The sequence below is a fragment of the Rhinatrema bivittatum genome, chromosome 1, assembly GCF_901001135.1.
Source record: "Rhinatrema bivittatum chromosome 1, aRhiBiv1.1, whole genome shotgun sequence".
In the NCBI taxonomy this organism is placed as follows: Eukaryota; Metazoa; Chordata; class Amphibia; order Gymnophiona; family Rhinatrematidae; genus Rhinatrema; species Rhinatrema bivittatum.
The window spans coordinates 78,095,894-78,123,536 of NC_042615.1; the positions used below are offsets into that span (position 1 = coordinate 78,095,894).

The 27,643-nt window shown below is 40.8% G+C and overlaps 2 protein-coding genes across 3 annotated transcripts in view; one reads left to right on the top strand and one right to left on the bottom strand.

Annotated features, from left to right (window-relative positions):
• The window catches only part of NPY1R (neuropeptide Y receptor Y1), a 42,829-nt gene extending 27,672 nt beyond the window's left edge, over positions 1–15,157 (bottom strand). The window contains exon 1 of the mRNA XM_029618627.1: positions 14,983–15,157. The gene's annotated coding sequence lies outside the window, so the exon portion shown is untranslated. The remainder of the gene's footprint in view (positions 1–14,982) is intronic.
• Positions 15,158–20,416: 5,259 nt separating this feature from the next.
• NPY5R (neuropeptide Y receptor Y5) overlaps positions 20,417–27,643 on the top strand; it is a 30,030-nt gene continuing 22,803 nt past the window's right edge. The window contains exon 1 of one of the 2 annotated variants that reach the window (XM_029618740.1): positions 20,417–21,269. The gene's annotated coding sequence lies outside the window, so the exon portion shown is untranslated. The remainder of the gene's footprint in view (positions 21,270–27,643) is intronic. The other variant, XM_029618803.1, reaches the window with a different exon arrangement.

The window sequence follows — 27,643 nt, forward strand, 5'->3', positions numbered from 1 at the left end:
TGAAAAGCCTGTGTGTGGGTCCCACGGTGGTGGAATGGATTACAAATTGGTTGACTGATGGAGGAGAGCAAATAGTGATTAAATGGAACCTGCTCTGAGGAGAGAAGGGTGTTACATGGAGTGCCTCAAGGATCGGTTCTGGGGCCGGTTGTATTCTATATCTTTGTGAGTGACATTGTGGAAGAGTTAGAAGGAAATGTTTGTCTTTTATAGATGAGCCTAAGATCTGCAGCAGAATGGACAGAGAATGAGAAGTCATCTAAGAAAGCTTAAAGAATAGGTGAAGGATTGGCAGCTGAGATTTAATGCGAAGAAGTGTAGAGTCATGCAGTTGGGGAGCAGAAATCCAAAGGAGCTGTATGTGAAAGGGGCGAAAGACTGATGTGCATGGACTGGGAAAGAGGTTCCGGGATGATAGTATCTGATACTCTGAAAGCAGAGAAGCAATGTGACAAGGCAGTGGTTATAGCCAGAGGGATCCCGAGCCACATAGATAGAACATAATTAGCAGGAATAAGAAGGCGCCCTTGTATATTTTATGGTGAGGCCTAAAGTGGAGTACTGTGTTCAGTTCTGAAGACCGTATCTCAAAAAAGGTTAGACAGAATGAAAGTATTCCAGAAAAAAAAGCAACCAAAATGGTGTAGGGTCTGCATGAAAAGCCATATGAGATGAGACTGAAGGACCTGAATGCGTATACACTGGAAGAGAGGAGAGACAGGGAAATATGATATACTCTTTTAAACACCTGAAAGTTATTAATGATACATACAAATCAAACCTTTTCCAATGGAAAGAAAGCTGTAAAACTAGGGGTTATGACATGAAACTCCAAGAGAATACACTCAGGAGCAATGTCAATAAATATTTCTTCACACAAAGGTCTTGGATGCATGGAATGCCCTCCTGTAGACACAGTGAAGACAAGAATGGTAATGAAATTCAAAAGGGTGTGGGATAAACATAGAGGATTCCTAGTGGCTAAAGCAAGGATGGCCAACTTTCACCCACCCAGAATCATGAAATCAAAATGCACAGTACCAAACAGCTTCATGTTTTTAGGGTGGGGGACTCAAAGAAGTACCATCATCCTAACCAATCTCTATCTCAATCCCCTCCACCCTGTCCCTACCATTCACTCTCTCTTTCCAATTCAATTGCCACCAGTCTCTCTCAGAATGCATTCCCCTCCTCAGCTGTCTCAGCATGCACCATTTTCATGTCACTCACCCTAGAAACATTAACCCCCTCTTGCACCACTCTTCTCCCAAGCATTCACACTCCTCATCTCCACATTCACTACTTCCCTGCCCCCTTCCCAGCAAAAGCATTCACCCCCTTTCTGTCACCACAAATAACTCTGGCCTGACTGGAGCTCTGGTGATTCCCTCCTTCCCTCTGCTGTTTACTAAATCTTAAGTCCTGAAAGCACAGTGAGGCAATTTCAAGTCCTGGGCCTGGGACAATTTTCGATCCTGCCTCTTCCCTCCTGACAGCAAAACAGAAAAGTGCCCTCTCTGCCAGGAAGCAAGTGAGGTAGGGGCTGAAGCAGGGAGATGACTGGTGTTTCTTTGCTGTCCTATCAGATCCAGCCTCTCCACCTTCCCCTCCTGTCCCCCAGTGATGCTGGTTGCAGACAGAAGGGGAGGGGCAGAGCAGGAACAAGCAGAGAAAAACCCTCTTTTCCTCACTATGGGGGTCATTAATCAAAATGTGATAAGGTGTTTTCGCATGCATAAAGCCCTGTTAACGCATGCGATAGCACCATATCAAATAGGAGCAGAGAGTGGACTGGGTTAGCCTGTCTGTGAAGAGCTATTGCACTGCTGTGACAAGGTTTCATTGCCTTTTGTGATGTCTCCTGTAAGGGCTATTGAGAGAGAGAGAGAGAGAGAGAGAGAGAGAGAGAGAGAGAGAGAGAGAGAGAGAGAGACTGGCTGTAATGTCATCCCCAGAGGTAGGTATTTGTATCCCTATGGTAGGCCCACCAAGTAACTCGAGGTGGGGTTTAGGTATGTGTAGGGGGTTAGGGGCCACTTTGACATTCTATGTGACATGTACAAACAGAACAGTGGTCTCTTGTGAAGATCTGATGGCCTTCAGAGTGAGGAAACTCACTCCAGGATTATATTTGGACAATATTCACACAGATATCACTCACCCTCAACCACAAAAAAACCAAAATCCTCCTCTTATCAAACAAAAACACCTCCAACTCCAGCAATGACAGCCCCCCTAACCAGCCACCCTCCACTCTTTCCGACAAGATAAGAGACTTAGGCTTCCACCTTGACTCATCCCTCAACTTGAAGAAACACATCAACCACACAATCAAAGAAGGTTACTACAAACTAAAAATTCTCAAGAAGCTCAAACCACTTCTTTTCCACCACGACTACTGCACAGTTCTCCAATCCCTCATACTATCGAAGCTTGACTACTGCAACTCCCTCCTCCTCAGTCTACCCACCTCAACCACTAAACCACTTCAACTACTCCAAAACGCCGCAGCCAGATCCCTCACATACTCCAACCGATCCTCCCACATCACCCCTACTCTAAAAGCCTTACACTGGCTCCCCATCTCACACAGATCTCAATACAAAACACTCACTATATTACACAAAACCATCAACAACCATAAAACCAAATGGTCCAGAAACCCTCCCCAACTTCATCAAAGCCAGAAATGCCTACGCTCCCAAAACACAGGCCTCCTGGTCATTCCACACACAAAACTCGCCCACCTGTCTTCCACTAGACAACGCTCCTTCTCTGTAGCCGGTCCTACCCTCTGGAACCAGCTACCCCCCTCCCCACCTCAGACTGGAACCCTCTCTCCAAACATTCAAAAAACATCTGAAAACATGGCTGTTCCAGAAAGCCTATCAACTAGCGACCTAACTCCTCCTCCCCTCCCACCCACTCCTCTGTCCTCCCTCACCCCACAAGAAAGCCTCACCTTATATAATAAATAAGACATTAAAAAAAAAACAACCCACCACGTATAAAGTTCTCCTCAACTATTACTATGTACATATACTGTCCCTACGTCCCACTTTGTTTCATTGTTAAACTGTTAACCTATGTTTCATTGTTAAACTGTTCCTACGCATGTTTTAATGTTACAATGTAAAAATGGTATGACTTCCATCATGCTATTATCCTGTTACAATGTGAACCGATGTGATGTACCCCAACGAATGTCGGTATATAAAAGCAAATAAATAAAAATAAATAATATTCTCTCCATCTAGCTTGATGTTACCCAGGTAGAGAGTCCATCAAGCTAGGGTGAGAGAACACTGCACAAATCTCATCTTGGAGTGAGTTTCCTCACTCTGAAGGCCATCAGATCTTCACAAGAGACCACTGTTCTGTTCGTACATGTCACATAGAATGTCAAAGTGGCCCCTAACCCCCTACACTCATACCTAAACCCCACCTCGAGTTACTAGGTGGGCCTACCATAGGGATACAAATACCTACCTCTGGGGATGACATTATGGCCAGTCTGTCTGTCTCTCTCTCTCTCTCTCATGGTCCTCCCAGTGTTCATATGCAGGAAATACAACAGGTCAGACATCTATCACAAATTCAGATAATAATGTGCACAAATTGCAATAAACTGAATTTTTGCATGATCCACACCCCTTTTGCTATTTACCACATTTTGATAAATCCAGGCCTATATCATTTGCTTCCTGTTGCCACTGCCATCAGCAACACTAGGAGGACAGGAGCAAGAGAGCAGAGAGTAGAAAGGTTCCTCTCTGCTTTGTGTGTCCTTTTTGTTCCAGCCTCTTTCCTTCTGCAATGACTCAGTTTTCTTGAGAACATGAGAGCAAGAGCCACTTGTGGCTCCTGAGCCACAGGTTGGCCACCTCTGGACTAAAGGATGGAAATGAAGAAAAGAACATCCTGTGTTAACTGGGGAAATCTGCAAGGAACAGCAGTTACTACTCTAAAAAAAGAAAGAAAGAAAGCTTGCTAAGCAGACTGGATGGACCACTTGGATCTTTTTTTTTTTTGCCATCATTTACTATGTTACAGTGCTACTATGTTACTATGATTATATTCCTATCTGTATGATAATCACCTTCTCACCATCTAGAACATTGGAAGTCGCTTTTGGTACTCCAGTGCCGAAAATGGGTCAGATTTGCAGGATATCCATAATAAATATGCTTGAGATAGATTTGTGTACAACTGGGGCAGTGTGCATGCAAATCTATCTGAGATATCCTCATTAGGATGTTAATACCACTGGTCTAGAACGACTGACAATGAAATGAGCTGCTAAATTAATCACCAGTCAGATTGACTATTGTAACTCTCTCCTGAATGGCATTTCCCAGGACAGTATGAAACACCTCGAACTCCTGCAAAATACTGCTTCCAGAATATTGGTTGGAGCCACAGCAACAGACCATGTAATGCCTAACATAGTAATGATTGCTGAAAAGGCCAGATGGCTCATCCAGTCTGCCCAGCAAGCTTTTTGAGGTAGTATATGCTGCTCCATGCAGGACTCCTCCATGTTTCTCTTGAGGGTAGTAATTGCCCCAAGCTTTATTATAAGAGTAATTATATTTACAATCAAACAAAACCAAGCAAATATCAAACCCATAAATTACTGCTAGCAACGTTTTTACTGGGTGAGAAGCCTTCTTGATAATTCAGACAATGTTGTTTGATGTTCTTTGCTTTGGTACTTGGCTGTAGAAGCTGCCCTGTGCTTTTTCCCTTAGGTCTACATGTCAGTACCCCAGAACGTAAAAGTCAGGGCACATGCTGGTTGTTGTCTGTATCCAGTTCTCCTGCCCCCCCCCCCCCCATAGTCCCCAACCCCCACCGTCAAACCTCACTGGCTCCCAGTAAAATCCAGGATTAAATTCAAAACCCTTTGCGTCATCTTTAAATGTGTAAATAAGCATGTCCCAGAGTACCTCTCCCTTCTTCTTGCCCCCTAAGCCCCCACCAGAGAACTATGATCTTCCCAAGTCCCACCCTTGACTTTTACAAAACTGGCATGAATAAGACTTTGGGCTTTCAGCTACTATGCACTCAAAATCTGGAAAGAGATGCCTCTTTACCTTCATCTTGAACCGTCCAATTCACTTTCCAGAAACAGTCAAAAGCATAGTCCTTCAACCAGGCTTTCCCTCAGACTTCTCGCTATTGAGATAAAAATATCAGTTGTGTCTGAAACTGTCATTATGATAGCTACATACTATCTCTGAATACCTGTTGGGTACCTGTTATCTGCACTGATTGTTTGTACTTGGTAAACCCTTTGATTGTAATCCCCTCTGAGGCCTTTTTGGAAAAATGTGGAATATCAAATGTTTGGAAATAAATGTCATGGGCTCATGCTTCAGCCCTTTTGGTCAGTGACCCAAATCTCACTCCACAGAGAACAGTCCTCTACTTCCTGCTTCATTTCCTCCCCTTCAGAACAGAGCAAAGAAGAAGATTACCTATTTCTGAATATCAGCATCTCCCCTCCTGTCTTCCCCCTACCACCACCCCCCCCCCCCCCCCCATTTCCCCACACCTGTCGCCTTTTGCCTGGGCTTAGGTGAACACAGCAGCAGCTCCTGGGACTTTGTAAATAAAAGTGTGTGGTGGTGGTGGAGGAGGAAGATGAGAAGGAGGAGGTGAAGACTGAAAGGAGGGTGAGGTGAGAAATGGGTGAATATTTGGATAGTAGGAGAGGGATGAATGCTGGGGAAGGTGAGAAGATGGTGAGTACTTGGGGAAGTCAAACAAGGAGAGAGAGAGGCACCAGAGCTGTGGGGCGGGGAAGGATAGTTAAACTACCTTTTCTTCCTCTCCCCCGTCCCTTGTAGATCCGTTTTTCCCTCATCCATCCCTCCTCCGCTGGCGCTTTTCTCCCTCTTTCCCCAAGTGGTGCTTTTCCCATGTCATGATGGTGGCAGAGGGGGCAACAGCAGGTAAGAGCATTGCTCTCTAATGTCATCTGCTGGCATCGGGGGGGGGGGGCGAAGGATAAGGTTCACCCCATGACGGAGCTCTGCAGCCTGCTGCAAAGGGGCTACCATGAGGTTATTCAGATGGATGCAGGGCTGTCCTTGCGGGGGAGAGAATTGGGGTGACAGCCTAGGGCTCCCACAGCACAGGGCCCTGAGAGATCACTTCAATTCTCCCTTTATCTTACCTTCCTCTCCTTTAAGGACAGCCCTGAATCTGAGTACCGGCACCTTTCTTTCATATTAACACAAGTACAGAACGCTACTTTGTTCCTAAACATCTGACAAATCATTTGTACTTTGAATTGTCAAAGCAAAGATCTATGCCCTTCTTCTCCTGAAAAAAAAAAAAAAAAAGCTCCATTTTTTCACAGCGAGCCATGCAAACAACATTCTCATTTGCCTCAACTGGCTTTGCTTTCCACCTCATTATCCCCACTCTCATTTCTCTACAGTCATGAACATTTATTGCATGAGAAACCAGGTAGCTGCTTTTGTGAAAGCTCCGTGTGGGCCTGGACATTTTAACGTAGGCACCTTAGTTTATTATTTATGCATTTCATTTACATTCCACCTCTCAGGCTCTTTATAGCAGATTACATTCAGTTAGCTAAGTATTTTTTGGTAAATGTAAATGCTTATTGGCAAGGTAACTTTCAATACTGTTTCTGCAGAGGAAACAGTGCTTTGCCCATGGAAATTGTCTGCTGAATATGCAGGGAGAATACATGTGTAGAGCCCATATGTGTGCATTTTAACCTACAGTGAGCAGGGTTGGGGAGGGGAACAGGGTTGGGGAGGGGGGAGGGGAGTCTGCACTGGCATGCATACTTTTGCATTTTCAAAGGTCCAAGAGTAAATTTTCCCACAAAGAAAAACTGCAGGCCCACATTAGCAGGTGTAATTGTGTGCAAGGCTGTTTTTGGCGGAATAGTTTTTAAAAGGAAAGTATTCATACAGGTCCCCTTTGAAAACTGATATAAAGTCTGCAGGAAAGAGGCATCCAAAGACTTCACAGCGGTGCAGGCAATTACAAAACTATCCACATACGAGTGAATTTTCAGTTATGTGGAGGTTGCTTGTGTAAAAATAGCATGTACACACATAAGTAACATGTACACATGCATATATGCTATTTTATAAAACTTGAGAGTACGCACATGTACTTGCAGTATTGCAATTAAATTTTAATGGGGGTGGGGGGGGAAGGGGTAGTCTAGAGGCATCCAGGGGCAGGATTCAGAAGTACACGCATAAGTTGCTATTTTGTCAGCAAGATGTGCATATGTTTTTTAACTTGCTTGAACACTTTTACACCAGCTGATTGAATCCTACAGCTGAAATTGCAGTTGTCTTTTGTCGGTAGATTTTGGGTGGGAGATTTGGTCTATGTGAACAAACATAAATCTCCAAGAACCCACTTCACATGCTCAGATGGTGCACTGAGGACTGGGGTAGTTCTATAATGAGGCAGGGTGAGGCGGACGCCTGAGGAGGCAAACTTTGGAACCGGCAAAAAATTCCCCCAAAATGCTCCTCCGGCAACCACCTCATGTAGTCCCAACCACAAATTTAATGACATGGACCACGGCAGGTAACCCATGCCTCATGGGCCAGAAGAAGAGCCCTGTAGCAGCGTGGCAGAATGATGCGCCCGCAGAATTCCCAACCTCCACAGGCAAGAATTAGATCAGTGCGCGAGCAGAGCAGCAAATTGACATGCCCAGGGGTTCCCAACTCCCATGGGCAGGAATTAGATCCCCAGAATAATGCAGCAGGTTGATGCACCCACAGGGCTGAAAATAGCTGCGGCTCCTGCTAACCGAATCCAACACGCTGACGGCCAAAGGTAAAGGGAGGCCTTGCGGTTGCAAAAGAAAATGCCTGCTGGTTGCAAAAGAAAATGAGAGGCTCTGGATGCCTGACAGCATGTGTGAATGAGCTAGAGGAAGAGCATATGTGTTTGTAACATGGGTGCATGGGTGTGTGAGCAAGAGTATGTGTGGTGAGAGTATGTGTTTGTATGATGGAACCTGTAGTGTCTGTGTGTATGTGTGAAAGAGTATATGTGAGAGCATCTGTGCGTGTGTGTGTGTAAAAGTGTGTGTGAAAGAGCATGTGTGAGAACATCTATGTATGTGAGTGAGAAAGAGCATGTGTGAGCATCTGTGTGTGTATGAAAGAGCATGTGTGAGATCATCTATGTTCATGTGAAAGGGCATGTGTGAAAGCATCTGTGTATGTGTGTGAAAGAGCATTTAAGAGAGCATGTGTGTGAGAGAGAATGTGTATATGAGGAGAGAAAGTTCCTCGTCCCTTTCCCCTGCACTAATCCACCTCAACATCAGGGTAAGTTGAAATAAAAAATCAGGTATGGTATGGAAAGTGGGGATTTTTAAAATCCTTATTAGTTTTAACAATTGGTGTTTTTAATATATCTGCTATTTTGAAATATATGATTCATTGTTTGGGAAATTTTTTTATAATGTTTATATGAATTTTTAATTATTAGCTGTTATTCTATTTGTTGGCTCTTTTGAAATATTTATTCATTTTGATTAGTATGTTTTTGCTATTATGATTAGAACATGAGAACATACAAAATTGCCATACTGGGTCAGATCAAGGGTCCATCAATCCCAAAATTCTGTTTCCACAGTGGCCAATCCAGGCTACAACTATCTGGAAAGTTTGAAAACACCAAGTAGATCCCATGCTAATGATGCCAGTAATAGCAATGGCTATTCTCTAAGACAACTTGATTAATAGCAGGTAAAGGACTTCTCTTCCAATAACTTATACAAACTTTTTTTAAACCCAACTACACTAACTGCAGCAACCAAATTCTCTGGCAACAAATTCCAGAGCTTAATTGTGCATTGAGTGAAAAAGAATTTTCTCCGATTATTTTTAAATGTGCTACATGCTAACTTCATGGATTGCCCCCTAGTCCTTCTATTATCTGAAAGTGTAAATAACCGATTCACATCTACCCATTCTAGACCTATCATGATTTTAAAGACCTCTATCATATCCCCCCTCAGCCATCTCTTCTCCAAGCTGAACAGCCCTAACCTCTTTAGCCTTTCCTCATAGGGGAGATGTTCCATCCCCTTTATCATTTTGGTCGCCTTTCTCTGTACTTTCTCCATAGCAACTATATCTTTTTTGAGATGCAGCAACCAGAATTGTACACAGTACTCAAGGTGCGGTCTCAGCATGGAGTTGTACAGAGGCATTATGACATTTTCCGTTTTATTCACCATTCCCTTCCTAATAATTCCTAACATTCTGTTTGCTTTTTTGACTGCTGCAGCACACTGAGCTGACGATTTTAAAGTATTATCCACTATGATGCCTAGATCTTTTTCCTGGGTGGTAGCTCCTTCTAAAAATCCAAATACACTACATCTACTGGCTCACCTTTATCCACATGTTTATTAACTCCTTCAATATAATGAAGCAGACTGTGAGGCAAGACTTGCCTAGGTAAATCCATGCTGACTGTGTTCCATTAAACTATGCTTTCTATATCCTCTGTGATTTTGATCTTTACAATAGTTTCCACTATTTTTCCCGGAACTGAAGTCAGGCTCATTGGTCTATAGTTTCCTGGATTGCTCCTGGAGCCCTCTTTAAATACTGAGGTTACATTGGCCACCCTCCAGTCTTCAGGTACAATGGATGATTTTAATGATAGGTTACACATGTTAATTAATAGATCTGAAATTTCATTTTTTAGTTCCTTCAGAACCCTGGGGTGCATACCATCCAGTCCAGGTGATTTGCTACTTTTTAGTTTGTCAATCTGGCCTACTGCATCTTCCATGTTCACAGTGATTTGGGTCAGTTCATCTAAATCATCACCCTTGAAAATCATCTCTGGAACCGGTATATCTCCAACATCGTCATTAGTAAACATAGAAGCAAAGAATTAATTTAGTCTTTCTGCAATGGCCTTATCTTCCCTAGGAGCCTCTTTAACCCCTCAGTCATCTAATGGTCCAACTGGCTCCCTAACAGGTTTCTTTCTTTGGACGTATTTTAAAAAGTTTTTATTATGAGTTTTTGCCGCTATGGCCAACTTAATTTCAAATTCTTTCTTAGCCTGCCTTAATCAATGTTTTACACTTAACTTGATAATGCTTATGCTTTTTCCTATTTTCTTCAGATGGATCCTTCTTCCAATTTTTGAAGGATTTTTTTTTTTGGCTATATAGAAACATAGAAACATAGAAATGACGGCAGAAAAAGACCAATCGGTCCATCCAGTCTGCCCAGCAAGCTGCCACACTTATTTTCCCATACGTATCTGTTTCACCAACCACCAATTTCAGGGCCCTTGTTGGTAACTGTTTGATTCAAATTTCCTGCCACCCCTGCCATTGATGCAGAGAGTAATGTTGGAGTTGCATCAAAGGTGAGCATAAGGCTTAATGGTTAAGGGTAGTAATCGCTGCATCAAGCAAGTTACCCCGATGCTTGTTTACCCAGACTGCACAGATCATTGCCTTATTGGATGTTGTCTGAATGTAAATCCTGTTTTCCACATTTCCCCCTTTTCTCCCTGCCGTTGAAGCAGAGAGAAACGCTATATATGCATTCAAAGTGATGTATCAGGCTTAATTGGTTTAGAGTAGTAACCGCTGTATTAAGCAACCTACCCCCACGCTTATTTGTTTACCCCGACTGCCTCTCACCTCACCTTTTAACCATGCCGGTAATCGTTTTGCTTTCATTCCACCTTTCTTAAAGCATGTAATACATTTGGACTGAACTTCCAAGATTGTATTTTTAATCAATGTTCATGCCTGTTGTACATTTTTAACCTTTGCAGCTGCAACTTTCAGTTTTTTTTCTAACTATTTTCTTTATTTTATCAAAGTTTCCCTTTTGAAAATTTAGTGTTACAGCTGTAGATTTACATATTGTCCCCCTTCCAGTCATTAGTTGAAGTTTGATCATGTTAGGATCACTATTGCCAAGTGGGCCACCACCAAATCCTGCATTCCACTAAGATTGATGCATTATATTCCTTGATTTTATTATTTTGAGTAATGATATTTATGTTTTTTCATTGCTGCACTGCTTGCAATCTGGCTCGTTACAGTTTCCAGTTCACTTTTTGTCTGCATGTTTCTGTTTATATTTTATGGTCTCTTTATTCTGTATTTGGTGAGAGTCTATTTGTGTTCTACATGTATAACTAAGGTAAGATACTCTGCTAGTTTGCAGTTTATGTGTAGCTTGGCTTGCAGCTTGACTTGTTCTGTTTTCCTAAGTGTATTGGTGTTTAGGGCCTGATGTAATATTTGCAGCATTACCTTTTTCATAGTTAAGATTTTTACAGTTTAGTACTGACAGTTAGTTCTCTTTAGTATGGGAGGTTTACGATATTGCATTTGTACTTCAGTTTACTCTGGACTTTCTGAGGGCAAGCCCCATGCAAACAGGCATTACTATAGGTCTAATACCGTATACATTGCAAGTGATTTTTCTGCTTTTTTGCAGGGTTGTTATAATTTGTGATATTTTTATCTCATCATGTAAAATTGGTTATTTATACATAGAAATGACAGCAGAAAAGGACCAAATGGTCCATCCAGTCTGCCCAGTATCTGCTGTGCCGTTTTTAATTGTGTGTGGTGAGGGTAGGGGGAGGTGTGGGCGCGAGGCTGTAAAGTTTGCCTAGTCTGCCGAATGCTCTTGCACCAGCCGGAAAGTGTGTGCCACACAAAGACCCCCACCCTTCGCCAATCTCCCACTTCTCCGGGGAAAAATGCTGTGGAAAATATGGAAGACGGGTCTTAGTGTTATTGGGAGTGTGGCAGGATTGCCAGCTTCCTATAAACACATTATCACTGACACTCTATCTGTCACTCCTCTGGGAGCTCTGACCTCTGCTTTCCCCCATCCACAGCATCTAAAATCAAGGAAAGGGCCAGACTGCAAAGAGAACCCCCCCTCCCCCCGCCCTTCTTGATGATTTGACCTGTGCCATGCCTTGAGGCAGGGTGGGGCAGAGGATGAGAGCCTCATCTCATCCCTTGATTCAAGCAGCAAAATTACCTTGAGCCACCTCTGACCGCAGACAGTTTTGAAATTTTAGGCTGTAAGTGTTCATCATGTAGAACCACTTACTTGCAATCATCTTTTGCCTCTTCACATAAACCAGGTCTGCAAGAGCATGAAACAGAATCCTCAAAGCATCAGATTCTAAAAAGGGATTTACTTGATCACATGACACTAGTACAGTCATAACTTGTGATATGTACTGGAAGCCCAAATTTGCAGTAGGATATCTGAGTTTTAATAAACAAGGTGCTAAATGTTTTAGATATATCACACTTTCAAGAGGCGAAATCTTTGAAGATATTTTACATAGTATCTCTTTCTCATAGAACTGTTTTTACCCTGATAGTCTAATGGTCCATCTTAAAGGATGTTGTTTCCTTCTTGAGAGAGAAAGGCAGAAGGAAAGAGAGACCTTAAATAATTTTTCTATATTTCTTTTGGAAGTGACCGGGGGGGGGGGGGGGATATCTTAGGTTTTTGTTAATTACTTTGGGATATAAGCTTGCTAAGTGGGTATTAAGAGGGTTGCTTTTATTAGTTATTGTGTTTGAATGGTCAAGAAAGTAGATATCTCCTGCCTCAGTGGAGTGAGCTATGGCCCCAGCTATTAAATCTTATTGTATCTTGATGCATTTGTATTGTTGATGTGCTATTTTATATTGTATATTGCTATTTCCTGTATGCGTGATATGTTATTTTATAATGTATTGCTATTTATTTATTATTTTCTTGTATTGTGAATTGCTTTGGATTGGACTATGCTTAAGAAAAGCAGTATACAAATATAACATAATTCCATATTGATTTAAATAACAAATATCCTATTTCATGATTGACAGCACTTTCCATTCACCAAATCCAGAGAGTTGTGATGTATCAGGTGCTTTCTAAATTATTTTTCTATAAGCCATATCTTATCATTATTAATCTATGCCAAAACAAAAGAAAAACAGGTAACAGGTACATGTAAACTTCAGTTTAACTAAAATAAAGCTTTGAAATGTTACTGCAATCTTTAAATTATATTCTGCTACTTAGATGTTTCCTAAAATAGCAGAAGAGAATAGGTAAAGTGATTCATAAATCTGAAACTCACTTATTGTCTTTATTGAAATTGTTATTGGGCTGTAGGAAAAGAAGAGAGAGGAAGAAAGAAACCCGAAAACTAAACTACTTAGTAAAAGAAAAAAAAACAAACCCCAGAAGATCAATATTTGCCTGAGGAAATATACACACATAAAGAGTATCCCATTTTCTGACTTCACGCATATCATTATATCTCAGAAACTCAGGCATGTGCCTGTGTTTATATATATATAAAAAAGAGGAAAATAAACACCAGTATTCAACCTGACACACCTCGACTCCATCCTCCAGTGCAGTTAGCACAATCCTGTTTAATCTGGAATCTTCTCTTCTCTCTCTCTCTCTTCCAGTACCATGCCAGCTGTTTAAAGCTGATGTTGAACACATTTTGCTGCCCTGCTACTGCACTGGGTAATGGAAACCAGTGACAATGAAATGGAGCCATGGCTTTCAATTGTTACTGCCATCACGCATTATTGCTACACAATACGTGTCCACGGCATAGCCCTCTTCAGTAAACTCAGTTGTAGCAGCACAAAATCAACTATGGGCAATGACAGATTAGATAGATAGATAGATAGATAGATAGATAGATAAGAAACTGGAATAAGACATTTAAGGGAGCTATCTTAACTTTAAAAAAATGTATTTATTTGGGAGATGAAAGAGGCTATAAGACAGCAAATGAGCAGTATAACTTCAATCAGACACCTTATGATGAGGCTTTAGAGTCCTCCGTTTGTTTATAGCAGTTTTACACTCAAAAATGCATCCTTTGCTTTTTACATTTATCAGATGACAGCATCTCAGTACCAGGCTTTAAAAAAAACCCCACATAATTCTACTGTGGCACTCCTGTCATCCTGTTTCTAATTAGCCCAGTAACAGAAAAGAACATCATCATTAGCGCCTTTCCCTAAACAATAATTATAAAGTTTTCAGCTTTGTTTCTCGAAATGACAATCTAAAACTAAAAAAAAAAAAAAGTCAACAACAACAACCCACGACACGATTACCTATCACCGAAGAGATTTTAGGAGTTGCATTAAAGGTCAGTGTACAACGCACCTGTCAAGCTCTCTCCATCCACTCTGCAGTGTTAAGGAAAGCAAAAGGATGGACCTGGCGGTTAAGCAGGAAAAAACCCCCCATAAAGTGCTCTTTTCAAAGACGAGTTTCATTAACGACTTGCATTATCCAGGCTGCGAAGACTACCTGTTTTATGCATTCCTCTTCTTGCCTGCTGCTACAAGTCAAACCTGTTTCATTGTGAGCAACCTGGCGCTGCAACTCGCACTGTTCTCCAGCACTTGGCGGATAAGACTCGGGGCATATGGACAACGAGCATATCCCAAACGCCAAAGGAATTGTTTTCTGTCAGTGATCGATGTGTATCACTTCCATCGTGGGGGTAAATGCAAGTGTTGTAAAAAGGTTATAGGTGAAGCTAGTGACCACTCGCCTTTATTATGCCAGATCAATAATGAGCTGCTCTGAGTTCTCTTATGAACATGCTGTAGTTTTATAATGTCTCCGATGGCTTACAGCAAAAGTTTTAACGCCAGGAGAGCAAAAGGAACAAAGGGCACAGGTGGAATGTGCAGAAATAAGAAACTGAAGAGAAGAACTGCAACTCCCCAGCCTACAGATGATCCGCTAACCAAGAATGAGAAATCACATCACCGGCAGTCAAAGATTAGCATTCGTTATGGCACCGGCTGAAAAACCAATGTCACTGTTACACTCCTCAAATCCATCCACACTCTCAGATGATCGCGAACCGCTCCACTATAGTCCAGGAAAGTGCAAGGAAAAAAATGAAACGTACCTTAACTGAGTTTTCCCCGAGATTAGTGGATCCTGTCTGGCTTTTCAGAAAAAAAAAAAAAGAAAGAATGAATAAACAAATGGCTTGATGGGATGGAAGGATGCATAGACGAACATAAAAGAGAAAAGGAGATATACAAAGAAGGAGAGAGTCGAAATCCCTGGTATTTCTCCAGCTCAGATGGGGAAGATTGGTGAAGCGAGATAGACACGCCCCCTTAAAGCTGAACTCCACCTTAACCCAGCATCACATGGTGTACTGTGGCTCACATCCCTCAGAGTCAGCTACAAACACAGCACCTTTAAATTACCCATCTGGGGGTGTGTTGCCTAGTAATTTTTGAAAGAAATGCAATTAAGTACAGAAAAAAGGTTTGCGCTGAGAACTACTTCGGAAAGGAGAGAAGTTTAAGCTACCTATCCCGGAACGTTCCAATAGTTTTCTTGCAGGTCAGCGCCATCTTCTGGTTAAAGGCTGTCCCTGGTTTCTCAAATCGAATTTTTTCAACTGTACCCCGGTAAATAGTAGTATGGGCAGATTAATTCGATCTAGAATTTATCTGCAAGAACCTTCATCACAGACAAGATTATTAATTTACAGTATTCAAGAGAACAATTTTAACCAGTGGATTTTTTTTTTCTAGAAGGAAAGGTGTAAGTATTTCTTTATTTATTACCAGTTAAAATATTATCACTTTATTTAGCACTATGTTAAATTGTCAACCAGTTATACTGTTCCATATGTTATACGGTTCCATGTAAAGCTCCGCTATCTGTTGAGCAGTTCTTCGTTTTATGTAAACCGGAGTGATTTGTAGTCCCTACTAGAACTTCGGTATATAAAAATTAAAAATAAATAAATAAATAAATAAGTCCTCAGATGCCGGGAGGACCTTGGGGAGGGGAAGGGGAGGAGTGAATTTAGCAGACAGGCATGGGCAAAAAGGGCTTTTACCCCAACTCTATTAGACATTTCCCCTAATCCAGGGCTTCCCAAATCTGTCCTGGGGACCCCACAGCCAGTCGGGTTTTCAGGATATTCATTGTGAATATTCATTGTGAATATCCTGAAAACCCCACTGGCTGTGGGGTCCCCAGGACAGGTTTGGGAAGCTAATCTGACTCAGGTTAGAAAAGCCTTCTGCTTCCCGGAGCTGGAAGGCAGGGAAGCAGAGGAAGGCAGGGGATGACGTTAGACCAGAAATAGAAAGAGCTACACTTCTACCTAAGCCACTCCTCTCCTCCTGTCATTTCCACCCTGGCCCCTCCTCTCTTCTCTGGTTGCATACAAAGGACAGGAAGGGATGGGTGATGCTTGAGGGGACAGAGCAGAGCAGAGCAAGAAAGAGTTACTCTGCTTTTAGTCCAATCCCTCCCCTCCTTTAATTTCCCAGGGGCTGATACCTATGAAAAACTAGCTGGTACATTATACTGATAACAACCAAACAGAAAAAAGTCCTAAAGAATTTGGTGTGTAATGCTGTATTTATTCATAATATGTAAAAATATTTTAGTCATTAATCCAATTTGTTGCATTAAAACTTGGCTATTTAAACAAGCCTTCCCAGATCCTAACTAAATGATAGCAATTTTATAAGAGATAGTAATTTATACAAAAAACTTCACAGTATAATGTATATAATGTAAATAATGTAATCCTTACAGTTCTGCTCTCTTATTCTTATCTCTCCTCCAAGTTTAAGACCCTTGTTGTAATGTAACTTTTGATCTCCTTGCACTTGTTTATGTTCCGTTCTTTGTTCTCACCCCTTGTTACATGTAAACCGGCATGATGTGGTTTCTAACCATGAATGCCGGTATAGAAAAAAATGCAAATAAATAAATAAATGTAATTTTGCCCAGTAGCCAAATACATTTATTGTAATCATAGGAAATGTATTAAGAACCTTGCTTAATTTTTTTATATACAGTAATTTAAAAAATGTGTTGTATTTTGACAGTACTTTGTAAGGACTATATTTTATTTTTTATTTATTTATTTTTAATTTTTATATACCGGAATTCCTGTATGCAATACAAATCAATCCGGTTTATATATTAAAATATATATTAAAAGAGTTGTTGAAATGCATGCATCCTTAAAAGAAAATAGTATCCATAGTAACCTGTGCAAAGTGGTATCATTTAGTACTTTTAATTTTAGGTCATTGCTTTTAAATGTTTTCAAACTCTGTTTCAGTTTCCCTTGCAACCGCAGGATGTGCTATGTCTGGAAATAAGACCCAAGGTACCAGTGACACGATTGCATGTGACTGGATGGGTAATGTCATTTATGACATCAAAGTTACAACTGACCAATTAGATGTCAGATGCCGGGTATGATGCCATTCATGACGCTAATGTTGACAAAGCTACTCCCTGGGAGACTGATGAAATTTAGAGAATAAACTTGAAAAATTTCAGAAGAACTGGCTTGGAAGTAATATTTTTCGGAGGGAAAATTGAGTTATCATAGCAGATTCATGGTTTCCTAAAGCAGTGGGATCCAGGTTCAGATAATCTGTCAGTCCTAGCTTGGTCTTTTTTTTTTCTAATCGGGAAAATTGTGAGATTTTCACTTTGATTAAAAAAAAAAAAGTTCAAAAACATGATCAGGTGACAAACTCATCTCAGGTGTCTCAATTGCCTTTCCAGTAATCACAATTCTAAGATGAAAAGAATGAGATCAATCATTCTCCTGGAAGATTTTTTTCCGAGAATATTAATCCGGTGGAGAGAGAACAGGAGCAGTTTCTGAACAGTACATTTTGGAAACATTAACCTGCTACGTCCTGAAATCAATGCTGGACTGGCCAGACATTTATGTAGCGTCTATGTTTTTCAGAAATCTGTGATTTAGGAGCCTGGGATCTCCTCCTCCTCCTCATTTAGTCCTGAGTGATTCATTGAATCAGCAGATGGAGAAGAACTGAAAACTGCAACAGTTTCTACCCGGGCCACCTGTTCCTTTACTAAGGGTCCTGTCATCTGCAGAGAATAGATGAAGTAAATTGGAAGATCAGCACAGAGCTACATTTTTGTAACTGAACCTATTTTCTGTAATAATTCAATGTCAATCAATAGAACCCTTAGTTACACATAATACTAAGGGTTTCTCCTGTTTACTGTTTAGGGGTAAAGTAATGTTAGTCCACTTGAATGTGGAAATAAAGATTAAGCATTTTTTGTTTGTATTTACTGGATGCAGGAGGCATTAGCCTCCAAAACCTAGACAAGAAATGTATTGTTTGTCCAATTAAACCGAATCACCTTGTATTTATGTGTTTAATGGCCTTTATTTCAGTACTGTTTAAGGGTAAAATTGATCCAGGCGCAAAGCTTGAGCTATGAACTGAGACCCATCCCCCCTTCCCTTCTTGAGATTCAGAAGCTGTGCGCCCTGCAACCCAATCTCACCGGGGATCTGATGTAAGTACCTCGGTCTGACTCAGCAGGGCATATCTCAGCTACAAGTACACAATGCTGGGTTCTGTTTTGGGAATCAGCACACAGGAAAAGGACCTTGGAGTCCTCGTGGAAAACATCTTGAAACCCTTAGCTCAGTGTATGGCAGCGGTCAAGAAAAACCAAAGAGGATGTTAGGAATGATTGGAAAAAGAATGGAGAATACAATGGGAAATATCATATTGCCTTTGTATTAATCCATAGTGCGTCCACTCTGGAACTAGAAAAGGGGAAGGGTAACAAAATGGTAAAGGGGATGAAGATGCTCCCCTACAAAAAGAGGCTATACCGATTAGGACCTTTCAGCATGGAAAAGAGATGGCATGATAGCAGTTTATAAAAGCATCAATGAGGTGGGCTCAATGGATCTTGGTCTGATCCGGCATGGCACATTTTATGTTCTGAAATTCAGGAGGGTTTCACTGCATGCTGGGACGATAAAAACAAACACGTGGTTTGAAGAACTTCTTGGAGTCAAACAAAAAAAATGCAAAGAAAGACAAAACACAATGAAAAAGTGAGAAAACAACATTTAGAAGCAGAGACCAGCCATTCCCCACAGAGTGCTACTGAGGCACACAGTTTTTCCCAAAATGTAATTCGGTCCAGTGCACGTGAAGCGTTCCTCAGCTGGCACATAATTCATTCTTTAATACATTCCACAATGCACAAATATTAAGTCCTACCTATAAGTGCAAAAACAACATACAGTGTAAATCTGTTGTTGGGGGAGGGGGCCGGTGGAGGGGTAAGGTAGCAGCTGTTGCTGCATAGTGTTTAAATGTGTATGTTTCCAGCTGAGGTAGGCTCTGCTTGTGTATAGTGTTTTGTTTACCAGTCAAGGTTCCCCAAAGCCAACGGTTCCCTGAGTTTACCACAAGGGCTCCCTGACAGCTGTTCCTTTCCTGCACCGCCTCCGTCTTAGAACCTGATGTAATAAGATGTTAATAAACAAAAAATGTGCACTGAACTTCAAGGTACATTTACTTTACTTATGCGCTAAAAAAGTTAAATCCCAAAGCAGTGAGATAATAGTATAGTAACGCACTGGGAGTAAAATAATCCATGCTAACCCAAAAATATATGCGCAAAAATATGCTTAACATACATAAAATATGATGTATGTGCATAAGCTATATATTCTGCACAGAAAATGTTTATTTGCACAGTTTTCTGTGCATAAAACATGATTCCACTGAAAACATTTTTTGTGCAGAAGTGATGTTTGCTGCACACACATATTCCCAAGTACAGGACTCCCGTCGCGCAAATTCCAGGTTCAGCCCCATAGACTTACTCTACCCCCAGAATCTTTACGCCACCTCTCACCAGAAATTAAATTCCCAGCAGTTAGAAAACAAGAATTAAGCTTACGCTCCTCTCTACATTGGGGAGTTAAAGCTAATTGGTTAACATGAGATTTGCATGGAGGCATTCTAATTTGCATGCACATATTTACTCACTTTCGTGTGTACGTGTATATGTATACACAGGCCAATGCAGCAATTTTTTTTTAACTCCCAATGTAGCAAGCTAATCATGTGCTAATATTTTGGAAGTTTACAAAAGCTGGTTGCCTTTAAAATGTTGCTAAAGTAGTGGCAGGTATCTTTCTGTGTTATGAGATGATATGTGGCACTGCCATAGGTACCGAACGCGTACTTGTTTGTACATGAGACCGCGAAGCCGCTGCTGGAATAGAACCTGTGTTGGGATGATGCGTGATATTGTGTTGAACATATGGGCTTGTGTAGATAGCTGGGGGAGAAGCATGTTTCATTATATACGGCCCTCTGCTGTGGGTGGTGTGGGTGGTGAGGCTATACTGCAGCCTCCTCTCGCTGCCAGTCACTAGCAGCTCCCAGGCGGCGTGCAGCCCGTCAGTCCCCCGCCACCCGCGCCTGGTCACGTGCACCAGAGACTCCTTCTAAAACCCAGCGCCTCCTCAGGCCGATCCGAGCTTTGGGGTCTGAGACCCGCGTAGGACAGCGAAGGAATGCAAGGAACCGAAACTCATTAGGTCCAGTCGGGCCCCTTTTATTCTTGTGTAAACAGCAACAACAGCAAAAAAAAAAAAAAAAAAAAAACAACAACCTAACAGCAGCAAAAGCAAATCCAAAGTAAAGAAATCCGGTGCCGCTAGTTCAATACGCTGTTGCCCGAGAAGCGCTGCTGCGGAAAGTGGCAGCTGCCCGCGCGTGGACAAAGTCACGGAGGAGCGTGTCCGCAGCGCGCGCGCTGAGCTGCAGAGGAAGGCAGGAAAAGGCGCCAAAGGTCGCTGAGGGGGCGCCGCCGTAACCTGGACAGAGAAGGGGGGAACGAGAAAGCGCGCCAGGCAAAATAAGTAAATAAATGCGATTCAAATCCACGCTCCGAAGGGAGAGCCGGGCTGCAGCCTGAGCCGAAAGGGGGGCGAGAAGCAGGCGGCGAGAGGGGCGCCGAGGAGGCAGAGGCGACGCGGGAGAAGGGGAAGCGGTAGGTTGGCGCTCTCTAGGTGCGCGCGCGTGCGGAGCCGCTCTCCTTTAATTGTGACGGGAAGGGGAGGCTGCGATGACCTGGAGAGGCGCGCGAGCCCGGGCTGCTGGCTTCACGCGCACCTCCTCCGGACCTGCTGCCCAGGCGGGTGCCGGCCAAAGCAGCGGGAGCTGCAAATCCTACTCCTATCAGTCTTTGTCTTGCTTTCTAGCATCTCGTCTGCCGTAGCAACGGAAACTAATCACCAGATAAACCTTTCAGCCATGAAGTAATGCTTAAAGTCCTGGGTTTATGTTAGCGCCATTATTTCAAGCAAGCGACTTTTAAAACAAATCTTATTCGTTTCCAGTAAGTAGATTTTTTTTTTTTTTTTTGTGGTATTGGTGTTTGCTGTAAACTGACCAGATCCAAGTAAAGTGAACCATCGTGCAGTGACAATGTATGCAGCGCTATCTTTATAGAAACGAGTTGCCTTTGTACACGTTTGCTGAAAAGGCTCACATTAATAACTTCTTCTAAAATGAGCAATTAACACCCATTTTTTCCTGTACACAATAATTAAAAAAAACAAAACTAATTTGTTTAATGAAAATACGTTTCTAGGAAGCGAAATGCGACTTAAGATTGTTACAGTAATTGGTGATTCCTGTATATTTATCTTTTGCTTACAAACATGTGCTTTGAATGATATCCAGTCTTTGCCCTTTTGCTCATCATGTGAAACGGGGCTCTGCGTTTAGGACTCCACTGACTGCATAATGTTACATTGGCATTCATGGGGAGTCTTTTCCTTCTAATAACGCAGCATCTCATCTGCTATTTCCTGCGATCTTCTGAAATCTTGCACGATGAACGAAGTTAGCATGCAGTATGTCCATTAGTTAGTATCAGTATGTTAAATGGCATCTAATTAAACACAAGCCAAGTACATTGAAAGTACGTTCAAACACTTTTCCTTTTGTCCTTATGGAACCTCCTAGAATAGTTGGTTTTGTATTTTAAATTCGTGTAATGCTTAAAGGTTGCTAATTGTCATGCACTGCCTCCCCTGTGACTTGCTGTATTACAGGAATTTGAACCCCCCACCCCCATTTTTGAGCTATCCCCTTAAACTCAATATCACATACTGTGTAGAGTAATGTTTCTTTCGGGAGCCTTAGCTGTGCAGGGGTGTTTTTTTTTTTTCTGTATTGGTACAAATGTGGGAGCTAGTTTTCATCATTAGCATCTGAGTGACAAGATCCTTTTAGTGAATGCTCTGGAATGATACTACATTGTTCATGCCTGAAGAGCAGTGCTTCTTAATTTAGTGCTTGTTGTTGCATTTACAGATTATTTGCTGAAAAGAGACATTTTATAGCTGTTGGAGGTTTATTTTGTTAAAACTTACATTTATACATCACAGATAACATGCCATAGGGTGAGTTACAAGTTTGTATGGTAAGTCTTTAAGACCCATGTGGACTCCAACAGGTGTATAGTACAATGCTGCATATGTTGAGTAGCACTATAGAAGTGGTAGGTTGTAGCAGTAGTATAGTATCTTCTTGACATGTACTTGTATCCTGAGTTGGCCACTGTTGGAAACAGGATGCTGGGCTTGATAGACCCTCGGTCCGACCCAGTATGGCAACTTCTTATGTTCTTATGACATATAATTTATCTCTGAGCAATATGTAAGTTACAGGAAAGACAACTTTATTTCTTGTCATACCAGTAGTCAATCGTATGCTTGTTGTTGATATTACAGCTTCTCTTTTGCTGTTTGCCTTGTGCATATTCTCCAGAGCCAGTATAATGCAGTGTTTTATGGTACTTATATAAAAAGCATTTTACAACCAATAAGCAATTATGTAGTTACAATTGCTAATTATTTTATCTGCCTCAGAAGGATGAAAGGCTCAGTTAACCTTTCTGGTATTTAATCTTGAAACACAAATGTAATAGGCAGATGCCTTAAAACACAGCTATTTCTTTAGGGTTGTGCATGCCCTAAATGAGTGCTAGGGGTAGATAATGAATTTGAAGATTAACGGGTCCAGGGAAATACTATTATTTTCCCTGCTGTATTTTGCTTTGACTCTATCGTGTTTAACACACATCTCAAAGAGTGTGAATATTATTCTTTGGACCTGCTGCCTTGATATTTGTGTCTATTGGTAGTGAATGTGTTAGAGATGAAGTGAGGGGTTTTATCATGGCATCAATATAATATAGAATCCTTATGGCTGCACCAATTAAACTTGGGTGATTCTGATAATCTCTGCAGCTTTAAATATCGGATAAAGAAACATATCAGTTCTTTATCAGCACAGGACACAATCAATTTTTTTTTTTACTGTGCTTTATTTTATGTTTTTACTTCATGATTCATGAGTGATTTACACATAAATAGCAGAACCATGAATCCATGACCTAGTGGATCATAACAAAGTAAATTCAAAACCAGTGCCACTTTTCCTTTTAGTTCATTTATTTTATCTATTTATTTATTTATTTATTTTTATATACCGACATTCGATCTGAGATATCACATCGGTTTACATTTAGGTACTGTAGGTATTTCTCTCAAACTTATGGAATCCATAGGTGACAAATAGGTATAGCCTGATTTAAAATAGCAGAGCCTTCTCATAGAAGCATACAATACAAAGGCACATAAGTACAGTGAGGCCCATCCAGTCTGCCCATTCCTAACACAGTACTGTAGAACATTCTCATAATAGAACTTCAGTGTCATATTCTCACAACTAAGGATACTCTGTGCTTATCCAATGCATTCTTTAATCATGTTACTATTTTGGTCACCACCACCTCCACTTGGAGACATTTTCATGTATCCACCACCATTTCTGTGAAGAAATATTTCCTTGTTTCTTCATAGGGAATAATGCTTTGAGCCTCATATCATGATCTTTTGTTCTAGAAATTTCTTTCCACTGGAAAATGCTATCTTCTTGTGCATGTATCAATTTAATCCTTCTCCCTTTCTTTGTTCTAGAGTATACATATATAGGTGCATAGGGCTTATGGTACAGAGTGCATCATTTTGGTAACTCTTCTTCTGGCCTGACTTTACTCTGTCTGTATTCTTTTGGAGATGCTACCTCCATAATTGGACACAGTATTCCAGATCAGGTCCCACTAATGACCTGTATGGAGCCATTATTTCCTCCTGATTCCTACTAACAATATCTCTCTTTATGCACTATAGTATTCATCCAGTTTATTTTTTCCATTGCCTTGTGTACTGTTTTGCTATCTTACAGTAATGGTAAAAAAAAAATAAAATAGAATTTTAGGAATTATTTTTAAAAGAATAGAGAATAGAACTGAGAATATCATACTGCCTCTAAAAATACATGGTATGACTATATTTTGAATATTGTATGCAATATTGGTCACCCCATCTCAAAAGAGATATAGCAGAACTAGAAAAGCTACAGAGAACTACAACAAAAAAACGATAAAGGGCATGGGTTTGCTCCCTTATGAAGAAAGGCTTGACAGAAATGACTGAGAAGGGATATGACAGAAGTTTAAAAATCATGAGTGCAGTGGAAGAAGTAAATAAGAAATGGTTATTTACTCTTTCAAGTAGTACTAGGACATACCATGAAACTAACTAGTAGCAAATCTAAAACAAATTTACGAAAATATTTTTTTGGTCATTGCATAATTAAGCTGTGGGATTTATTACTGGGGTTGTGGACAAGGCCAATAGTATAGTTTCTTTTTAAAGGTTTGATCAAGTTTCTGGAGGACAGGTCCATTAACATCTGTTAGACAGACTTTAAGAACCTAGTCTCTTTCTGCTAGAAATGGACAATAGGAAGTTGATCTCCCTATTAGGATCTGTTGTGTATTTCTTTTCTTCCAAGCAACTCAGATTGGCCACTGTCAGATAGAAAATGTTGGGTTTGATGGATCGTGGCTCTGACTCAGTATTCCATTTTTTATGGTCTTATATTCTAATCTAGAGCTAGTCAGATATGATCTCCCTGATATCTCTCTAGGTAATCATTCTTTAATGGTACAGATTCTGAGCAACTAAAATAAATCTCTGTGATAATGGAAAATAATAGATCAGACTGAAAAACTAAAGAGTATCAAATCACCAGGACTGGATGGCATCTACCCCAGAATTCTAGAGAACTGAAACTTGAAATTGCTTAATCTGTAATCTATCATTTAAAAAAAGGCCATAGTGCCTGAAGAGTGGAAGGTGGCCAATGTAATGCCAATTTTTAAAAAGGGCTCCAGGGTGATCCAGAAAATGATATATCAGTGAGTCTGATACTGGTGCCAGGCAAAATGGTAGAAACTGTTCTTAAAAACAAAACCACTGGTCACATAGACAAACATGATTTATTGAGGAAGAGTCAACATGGTTTTAGCAAAGGGAAGTTTTGTTGTACCAAACTTTTCTATTATTTTGAAGATGAAAATAATCATGTAGATAAAGATAAGATAGTTGATATAGTTTTCAGAAGGCATTTAACAAAGTCCCCATAAATGACTTCTCAGGAAATGAAAAATTCATGGGATAGGACATAGTATCCTATTGTGAACTGGTAGCTTGTTAAAACACAGTTTTGCAAAAAGAGATAGGTCATTTGTGAGTACCACAGAGATTAGTACTGGGATCTGTGCAGTTTAACATACTCATAAATGATCTGGAAAAGAGAACGATGATTGAGGTGATCAGATTTGGAAATGAGACACAATTATTCAAAGTTGTTAAAACAACAGAAGCAGATTGTGAGGTGCTGTAGAGGGGGACCTTGTGAGACTAGAAGACTGGGCAATTGAGTAGAAAAGTGCAAAGTGATACACATAGGGAAAAATAATCCCAACTACAGGTTCAGACACCACCCAGGAAAAGAACCTTGGAGTTATTGCTGACAATGAATTGAAATCCTGGCTCAGTGAAGAGCAGTGGTCAAAAAAGCAAATAGAATTTTAGGAATGATCCAAAAAGGAATGGAGAATAAAATGGAAAATATATTGCCTCTGTGTCATACCATGTGCAATGACACCTTGAGAATTGTATGCAGTTCTGCTTGCCCTATTTCAAAAAAAGACATAACGGAACTAGAAAAGATGCAGAGAAGGATAACAAAAATGATAAAGGGGATGGAACAGCTCTCCTATGATGAGAGCCTACACAGGCTAGGACACTTCAGCTTGGAAAAGAGACAGCTGAGAAGGAACATGAAAGAAGTTTATGAAATCATGAGTGGGATGGAATCCAGTAAAGGATGGCTATTTATCCTTTCAAAAAATACGGAAATAAGGGGACACTTCATGAAATTAGCAACCAACAGGTTTAAAACATATAGTAGAAAGTACTTTAACCATTCAGTACACAATTAAGCTGTGGAATCTGTTCCCAGAAGACATGTTCAAGGTGACTAGCATAGCTGGGTTTAATAGAGGTTTATATAAGTTCTTGGAGGAAAAGTCCATAAAATATTTTTAGCTAGATAGACTCAGGAAAAATATTGCTATCCCTGGGCATGAGTACAGGAAATGCAACTACTTTATGGGATTGGCCATTGTTGGAAACTGGATGCTGGGCTCGATGGTCTGACCCAGCAAGGCAATTCTTATGTTCTTATCTGAGAATCTCACTTGTGGAAAAAATTTCAATGTTTGTCACAAATAGGTAACTGGTGGCCTCATTTACAAAGTATTTTTACCATAGACACAGAATAGGAGAAAAGCCTTAGTAAATCAGGCTTGCTTTTTCCCTAGTCTACTTTTCAAAAATTGAATCCCAATTGATAAATGAACTGAGCTCTAAAAAACTGTGCTGAAGTAAGTCTTGGTATCTCTAGCTCTTCAAGTCTGCCTTGGTTTCTTTCATGGGCTGAACTTTCACTAATATGCTAATTCAAAAGGTTACAAATGGTGGTTTGACTCCTAATGTATGTCTGAGAAATTGCTGAGAGGGAAAAGAAAATGTTATGCCCTGCTACATGGCATTTTGTTGAAGCTCATTTAAATCACTAAGTAGGATTTGTGTTTAATATTTGGGTCTGTTTAACAACCCTTGATTGCAGTTTGTGCACTCCATTTGCAGTGGTCTCAGTCTCAATAAATAAAAGTTGCAAAACAAGAGTAATAAATAAAGATTAAGGAAAACATATTAATTTTTCAACCCCCCTAAGTTTTCTGTGTATGCTAAAATAACATTTTACAGTCTGTAGTAGTCTCTTATGTTTTAAAATATTTTATTTTGGTATGTTAATGTAACAGACACTCAGTTCTATTATCAGTAAGCCCTGGGTGTCAAGTGTCAGCTAGCTTGTGCAGGATGAAAGTGGGGAAGGATTTATTCAAATATAGCCCCTCCTTCTGCGAGGTCTGGAATGACCATCCCTCTGGTGAGCTTTAAAAGCAGGACTTTTGCTACTGCTAGAGAGGCAGGCCTTTGAGTTTGAAAGAGAGTTCAGAAGTAGTGAGGAGTGTATCTTTTGTTATTTTACAGGCCCAGTCAAAGGAGCCAAGCAAGCCCTGCTTGGTGGTCCTGACCAGGGTTGGGAGGGATCTTTCCTGTCCAGTATACAACCTGTCTGGTTTGAAATCCTTTCTCTTTCGTACATTTTTTGGAACTTTACCTTTTAAGTGGTAGGAGGGTAAGAGCCTTATGGGAGCCTGCTCAGCACCTGGGCCCAGGAAATGGGGAACCCTGAGTCTGGGCCTTGGCAGGATAGGGA